The 8,722-nt window shown below is 40.4% G+C and overlaps 1 pseudogene; it reads left to right on the forward strand.

Annotated features, from left to right (window-relative positions):
- The first annotated feature begins 1,044 nt into the window (after positions 1-1,044).
- LOC100731528 (patched domain-containing protein 3-like) lies at positions 1,045-3,145 on the forward strand (annotated as a pseudogene).
- Positions 3,146-8,722: the final 5,577 nt, after the last annotated feature.

Genomic DNA, 8,722 nt, shown 5'->3' on the forward strand with positions numbered 1-8,722 from the left:
GTTCAGGGTGCAGGGGTGTGTGGCAAATGTGGGGCCTGCAGGTGGGGGCAAGTACCCTCTCTCACCAAGGGACCCTGCTGGTTGGGGCACCTGTGGTAGTGGTAGCTGCTGCAGCAGCAGTGCTTTTTTTTTTTTTTTTTTTTTAAAGTTGAGATGGACCTGCTGACAGATTAGAGACCTGGAAAATGGTGGTAAACTGGTTTGCTGTAGACAGAGGCTCTCCAGTGAAATACCTGAAAACAGTTAACACATTGCAAGGGCATCAAAACAGCAGAAGCAGACTGACCCAATACACAAATAACAGAGGAATAACAGACTAAACTGGTCACAGACAAGATTAACAAGACAAAAACAGATACTAAGTCAGTTTGTAAACTGACACCAGGAACTAATTCAACCTGAAGGCTGACAGGTCACAGGCCAAGTATTGGTTTGGGAACAAGTCCCAGAGACTTCTACGTTGTATCCAATGTCTCCAAAGACTCCCAAGGGGGCCCCAACAAACTGGTAAAACAGTCTTACCAGTAAGGGTCTAGATGGCTTACTTGGAATTAGCGTCCAGGGTTTCGGTTTCGGTTTCTCTCTGAAACAAAGAGATTCCTTGGACATGAGGAATATCTCTTAGCAGTCCTACTAAGGAATAATTTACATCAAAGAAAGGCTTGGATCCTATAAATCCCTAAATAGAGCTCCATCCTGGATGGAATCCCAAATGAAGTAGGTTTGTTAACAAGCTGCCTAACTGCTAAATTTGGAATTTTATTAGCTGAGCTCAGCGACCACCCATAGAACCCTGTTTTAGAGTCAAAACAAGTGGCCCTGACCTGGAAAGTTACAGAGTTTTTAAAAGAGAAAACCACAAAAAACCATCCTGTTGCAAACAATTTAGCTAGAATCTTACATTAATTTTTGGTTGACACCTGTATCTTGTTTCTTTGTTGAGCAGGTTAATTTTTCGCTTGTGGGTGCAGCTCATTCTGCTTTTTTCATGGGATTGTATCCTAAGTAATTTTTCACTCTTCTGGGTCAAATACAGAGCACAAGATGGTGTCAGTTACACCGAGCTACAACAGAAACAGCTTCACACTCTCCTTCCTAGTCTCCTTTCTTTGCAGTCCTCTTTTTCCTGCAGTCTTTACTGGTGACTTCAGAGTCCTCAAATGTTCTTGTGTTCTATCCCAAACCACTCAGGAAATCTCATGGTGGAAAGGAACTAATTACCAAGTAGGCAAGTAAAGACTTGAAATAGAGTGTACCATGCTATATGTAAACAAAGGCTTTTTACTGAGGAAGGCCTGATGAACTCTGTGGTAAATTCAGAGGCAACTAAGAGAAAGAATCATGGAAAAAACAGTATTTGTAGCTGGACATAGTGGCACATGCCTGTAATCCCAGCACTTAGAAGGCTGAGGCAGGAGGACTGTTGTGAGTTTAAGATCAGCCTGGGCTACAAAGTGAGTTTAAGGCAAGCTCCAACTGTATAGCGAGACCCTGTCTCAAAAAAAAAAAAAAAAAAAAAAAGAGAGAGAGAGAGAGAGAGAGAGAGAGAGAGAGAAAGAGATTATGCAGAATGATACAGAGAAAGAAAAGGGTCCATCTATGTAACTATTAACATATATTAGATGTATGAAGATTCTGTTCCTCTTTAATAAGTGTTGGTGTTGATGACGGGTTCATCATGATTCCTGCCTGGCAGAAGACAAGCCTCATGGACAGCAGAAGAAAGAGAATGTCCAAGGCCTATCCACATGTAGCAGTGTCCATCACAATCACCACCATCACCAATGTTCTGGCCTTCTACACAGGGATCATGAGCTCTTTCAAGGCCATACATACTTTTGTATCTACACAGGAACAACCCTGCTTTTTTGCTATTTTTATAGCATCACCTGGTTTGGAACAGTTATGGCCCTAGATGGTAAGAGAGAAGTAGTCTGCCTACAATGGTTGAGAAAGCCAGACAAAAATGGTTTTCATTTAAAAGGGCCTGCTGCCTGGCCTTTGGTTCTGTCCTAGATGAACAGAAAACTAATGTCCATCCAATCAATGTGTTCTTTAGAGACTATTTTGGTCCTTTTCTCACACGCACCAAGACCAAGTTTTTCATAGTGCTGACATACATTTTGTACATGATATGCAGTATATATGGGTGTTTATAAGTGCAGGAAGGCTTGGACCTTAAAATCTGGCCAGTGATGATTCCTACATCACACCATATTTTGATATAGAGGAAGATTATTTTTCAGATTATGGTCTCAGGGTTATGGTTGTTGTTACTGAAAATGTTAAATACTGGGATGAAGATGTAAGGCAAAAACTGGAAAAATGTACGATGGATTTTGAAGAAAATAAATATGTAGATAAAAATATTACAGAGTTTTGGTTACAAACATATGTGTAATATATGAAAAATAACAGTCCAGATCCTGATGATAGGAATTCTTTTATGGTCAATATTTCTGAGTTTTTAAACACCTTTCCAAATTTTACGTATGATATTAATATTTCATCACCAAATGAAATCATTTCTCCCCGGGCTTTCCTTCAGACTAAGGATGTTGCGTACCCAGTCAGAAAGAAGTTAATGTTACAGCAGTTACAAGATGTAGCCAAACAATGTGAGGTCCCGTGGTTGTGTATAACCATGGCCTCATATATTCTGACCAGTATGGGGCAGTACTGGAAAACACTTTTTGCAATGTCATAGCTGTCATCGGAGCTATGTTCCTGGTCTCCTTGGTGCTAACCCCTCACCCACTTGTGTGCCTTGTGGGTGACACTTGCAGTCGGTTCTGTAATTGTGGGAGTGACAGGTTTCATGGCATTTGGAAGGTCAATTTCAATTCCCTATCCATGATTAACCTTGTAATTTGTATAGGGTTTTCTTTTGATTTTTCCACACACATTTCCTATGCTTTTGTTTCCGGTTCTGAGCCCTCGGCAAATGGAAAGGCAATGGAGGCCTTGCACCTGTTGGGCTTCCTGGTGTTACAGAGTGCAACCTCAACAACAGTAGGGGGTCTACATTTTAGCTACTGTCTAAGCACACAGCTTCAGGATGTTTTTTAAGGTTATGTTTCTTGTCACGGCATTTGGGGCTGCCAATGGCCTCATTTTTATTCCAGTATTCTTAACCCTTATCTAAAGGTCTATTTGAGAAGTCACTAAAAAACGGCCAGTTGTAGAATTCTGACTGATCCAATCCAATCTGATTTTTTAAATGCATGATTAAGAAAAGTTGATAAACTTTAAATGAAGGTAGGCTACTTGACTTGGAAATTCAATTTTAAATCATTATCTAACATATCCTGAGCAAAATTAGTTTTACATGAAAGTGCTGAGTGAGAAAGTATTGTCATCCTAATGACAGTTGCTACAGTCAAGTATAAGGTATATAACTTTCCAGCTATATTTTTCCTTTTATTTCATCAATAAAACTGGAATTATTACTGGAATTGAAGTATTTTATTTCTTATTCACACTATAAATGGAATATTATTTCATTGCTTTCCTATCTGAAAATGTAACATTATGTATACTTAGTTTAGGGGGGTCTTGTGTACATTCTCAATGGTATATTTTAATAAAGAAAAGTTGTTTTTCCTTCACATCTTTTTTATCAGTCCATATTGACTCTACAGGTTAGTGGGTTTCATTTTGGCTGATCCATACACACACATAACATACCTAATTTTCACCCCCTCATAATGCCTCTTCCCCCCCCCCCAGTTTCACTTTGAGTGCATGTTTTGATCATTTCCAGCCCCCATTACCTACTTTATTATATTCCTTCTGCTTTATTCTCTTTCTCTTTTCTAATAGTCTCCCTTCTACTTCTTGTCATCTTGTTTCGATTACACACATATTAGGGAAAACACGTAAGCCCTCCAGTCTGGCTTCTTTTATCTGGGGTCTTCAGATCAGTCAGTTTTCCTGCAAATGACAAAATTTTGTGTTTCTTTATGAACAAATATTACTCCATTTTATATTTATATACAGTGATACCTCAATTGTCAAAGAGCTCCATGCTAGAACTTTCCACTATTCAAACTGCAAATTTCAGGAAAAAAATAATCTGTTTTGTGTTTGTAACTTTGCTCAATAATGGAACCAAAAATCCAGCTTGACAAAAGCCGAAAGTGAGTCATGCAGTGAGACACAGAGGGGTGACACTTCAGTCTAAGTGCTGCTCTCACTCAGATAATATATAGTGCTTGTGTGAATGTGTTAAAAGACTCATCATATTTTATTTGCATAAAATGGTGTAACCATAGCTCCAAAAAAGGTGATGTCAGCAGTAAAGCTAAGAGGAAAACTGAGAACCACAACAGCATTAAAGAAATCATTGTAAAATTTGTTAAAGTACTGGAAAAATGAAATTATAAGTCATTTGGAGGATTTAAAAACAATTATTTGGTTTCCCATTAGTTCCATTAGTTCTCCAACTTTTTGGTGTTTAAACACAACTTTGGAATGAACTGAGTTCAACAGCTAAGAGTAGGTATCTAATATGGTTCCATATCTTCACTATTCTGAATCGTGCTGCAATGAACATGGGCATACAGGTATGCCTACAATACGCTGATTCCTTTGGATATCAAGAATTAGTACAGCTGGATCAGATAGCATCTCTCTTGTTACTTTTTTGAGAAACATCCATACTGATTTCCATCAGTGGTTTTACTAATTTATATTTCCATTGGCAGTGCAGAAAAGATCTTGCCCACATGCTCAGCACTTGTTTTTTTGTGTTCTTGATAATACTCACTCTGACTGAGATGAAAGGAAATCTCTGTGTAACTTTGATTTGTATTTCTCTACTGGCTAAGATGTTGGATGTCTTTCATATACTTAATAGTCACTTGTACTTCTTTTTGAGATGTGCTTATTCAAATCATTTGTCCATTTATTGATTGGGCTGTTTGATTTTTTGATGTTATTTTTGAGTTCTTTAATGAATTTTTAAAGTTTAAATATCCAGACTGTTGTTTTTATATGATTAGTGCTTTCTGTGTCCTAAGAAATCTTTGTTATGTCAAAGGTTTGGGGAAAAACTCATCTATGTATGCTGCTCAAAGCTATATAATTACACACTTAGGGTTAAGACTCACGCACTTGTATATATTAGGTATAAAAAGGTTGCAGTTTCTCCCCATAATACAGGACCATGGTCAGGCTAAGAGTTAGGCACAGGGGCCCAGAAAAGGGGGACCCCTCCAGGTGACACAAACCTAGCCCCATGTAAGCTAGCATAGCAACTAGTGAAGCCCATCTCCATCCCTCACGATGCAGCTCAAGGCCCAGGCCCCACCTGACGGTCTGTCCTGTGTGCCCCACTGTGGTTGCCAATGTCCCATCCCACCCCAGGCCTCAGGAAGTTCAAGGGTACTGTGACCCTGTCCTCCTGTGCCTCCAACTGCATCCCCAGTGGGCACCTTTGTCCTTGGGTGGGAGAGGTGCAGAAACGTGGGTTGAGGAAATCGTGTTCCCGAGAGGGAGACACCTAATTTGCTGTTCTCTTCTGCAGTCAGGTTTCTGTTTTCTAGGGGTAAGATCAGGTCTACTTTCTGGGATGGTCCAGGTGAGAGTAACAAATCCCTCTGAGAAGTTTGCCAGTCTTAGGTGCCATTTTCTGAGAGCACCAGGTTTTACTTTAACATTCATGTGGCACTACTGTATGCTAGGCACCAGGCAAGGTACAAATAATTACACACCTTTCCTTCCAAACAGCCTAGGCCCACAGAAGTCGAGTCACTTGGAGGTCACACAGCACCACTGAGTTGGAAGCACAGTGCATACTGTTTGCATATGGGTGGCAGCAGCCTAGGAAGGTGGGTTTCCTTCCTAGACAGTGAGTTCATCACAGGACAGGCAGCACGGGTTTTGGGTGCTAATAACAGGAGGTATGAGGCTAGGGAGGTCTTGGAGGTATCTAAGAGCAGGTGCTTGCCAGGTCAGGCAGGGACAGACACCCAGGCATCCCAGGCCTGGCCAGCCCTCCAGGAGCGCAACTCTGGTCCCATTGAGCATCTGGTTTCCCCCAGAAGGTAGCCAGCAGGGAGACTAGTAAGAGGCTAAAGTAGGATAGAAAAATATAGAAAGCAGACAAGGCAAAAGTAATGTTAAAATTGTATATTTTAGGAAAAACCATAGCTTCAGGACACAAAAGTTATTCAAACTTTTTTTCCCTTACTGGCAAAAATTTTAAGATCCTTAAAGATGCTAAGCCTGTAAACATGGCTGTGGGCCTAAGCTTTCACCTGTACCACAGCTCCTTCCCTTTGGTCCAAGATAAATATAATTCCTGATCTATTAGAAATGTGCTGATTTGTGAGCCATCCGGAAATGAAGTCACAAGCCACAGAAGAAGTTAGGAGAGGGGGATCCAACATGGCTGAATTAAAGAAGAAGCCACATTGGAGCTACTCAGAGAAAATCAACTAAAAACACAGGTAATTGGAAGAAAAAGAGAGGCACATGTCCTGATGTCATAATCAATCTGAAATAGACTTGGAGATCAAAGAACTTTATAAAAGGATTATCAAGCCCACCAGGTTACCCATGTGTCTGCTACCTGCACAGAACAGGAATCCAAATTCCTGGAAAGTTGCCTCCTTCAAAAAAACGGGTAGACTACAATTCTGTGGCAAACAATTCATACAAGATAGATCTGGATTATATAGATGGCCCTTGCCTATTTTGCTTTCCTTCAAACAGAGGACAGTGAAACCTGGCAACAAATTTTGCCAGCACACACAGGAGCAAGTGACCAGGAAGTTGCTCCCTCTCTGACAGGCTGCCGGTTTCCATTTTGGTTTTGTTTTTGCCATGCACCACAGCAGCTAACCGGAATCCATAGCAATAACAAGGTTAGGGGCCTCAACAATGGCAGAGAGAGTAGTGAGTGTAACAGCACGACCCCTCCTGCCCTATGACCAATGCAGGAGATGGACACAGATTGCAGACATGTATTCAAGTAGCCTTTGGTCCAGAAAACAGCACTTCCCCTGCCCTGTGACCAGAGGGCTTCAACATGGAGGGATACAGAGTGGGAAGTCACCACTGCTACCTGACCTGCAACCAGCTGCATGAGCAGCCTCAAAAGGAAAAGGAAAAGGAGTGGGAAATTGGCACCCCCAGACACACACCATGACCAGCATGTGAGATGAGCCACAGTGTAGTGCAGAGGAGGCCGTGTGAGGTCCAGGAAGGGCCACGGTATGTAGGACTGGGGGCAGCCTGGGGCTATCTCTGTCTGAGCGCATATAGGCAACTGAGAAAGCAGTGCCCAGACAAACAGAAGACATGGGCAAACCTCCAAAAAGCAGCTGGGTGAAGACTGACATCAAGAGGCCAAGATCAGTCCTACATGCAGCACTAACCCTACTGCAGACTTGGAGTTACCCAGCAGTGATCTGGGCTCCGACTTGGACACTCACACAGCTTTGAGCACCAGAAGAATTTTTCTTCTCCTTTATTAGTTTTTTTTTCATTTTCCTTTTTCTATTTTTTGGGGATGAGGGAGTTGTTTAGGTTTTGACTTCTAATTATTCTACTTTGTCCATCTTGTTATTCTCTCTCAACTGTCTCCTAGATTTCTTGATATTTTTTGTACGAATGAACATTTTCTCTAGTCTTTCTGACTTGCTTTGATATTCTTTTGCTTTCTCTTTCATTATCTCTGTCCTACCTTCCTTTTGTTTCCCAACACTTGAGTGATCATCCCTTGTCCTTCAATCTTGCTTCTATTATATTTCTCTTTAGTTATTATTCTGTTTTTCCTCTTATCCATCTTAAAGTTATCCCCACAGGACAGAATTACTCTTCCAAGGGAAGCTCTCTGCATACAAGTTTTTAGAATACGTTGGATTTCATCATATAACTATAAAGGGTTACCATAGTTCATCAGTTTATACTTGATACTACTGTGCCAATACTGTTAATGCTAATGGTACTACTTTAGCCAGGATGTCATACCTGATATAATTACTTGTTCACCATTGTATGACCACACTGTGACTGTCTGGTGTCATAATCATCACCATAGTACAGTACCAAAGGACTGGTACTGAGCCAAATAGACAACAGCTTCTCAGCCCTAATAAACTGGGAAGGTAGGATCTTGGGACAGACACAACCAGCTACACTTGGAAGACATCTCTGATGAATAGACATTTCGTAAGGAAGACTTGAAAACAGTGATAAAGCTACCTAAGAGATTTACAAGCAACAACACAGAAAACAAAATTAAAATTACAAAAATAGAAAATGACAAGATGCAGAAGCAAAATGCAACCCCAGACCTCCAGCCTCACCAGAAAATAAAAATCTGAGACAACAAAATAGAGAAAATCAGAATCCATTCACCTAAATTTTCTGAATTTGAGAGAAGCAAAAGTATAAAAACAGATGAATGAGCCTCTAGAGAAAATCAGATCAGAAATAATCTCTCAGGTAACAAAAAGAGATGACTACCATAATGAAGGAGAAAATCTTAAGTAGATATACATAAAAAGAAAAAAACAGAGGAACATGGGAAAATGATGGAAGCAATGAACACTCAACATAGGAAAAAAATGGAATCCATGAAATATATCCAAACATATATCTAGGAAATTGATCTTCCACTGAACATTTGTAAAACTAAATGAAAAAAAAAAATGAAGACAGAATGTCAGACCAGAAGACGAGAATGTGGTTAGTCATCATGTAAACAAAGATC

This window comes from Cavia porcellus, unplaced genomic scaffold, assembly GCF_034190915.1.
Source record: "Cavia porcellus strain 051 isolate PalLab524CR breed Dunkin Hartley unplaced genomic scaffold, mCavPor4.1 scaffold_10, whole genome shotgun sequence".
In the NCBI taxonomy this organism is placed as follows: Eukaryota; Metazoa; Chordata; class Mammalia; order Rodentia; family Caviidae; genus Cavia; species Cavia porcellus.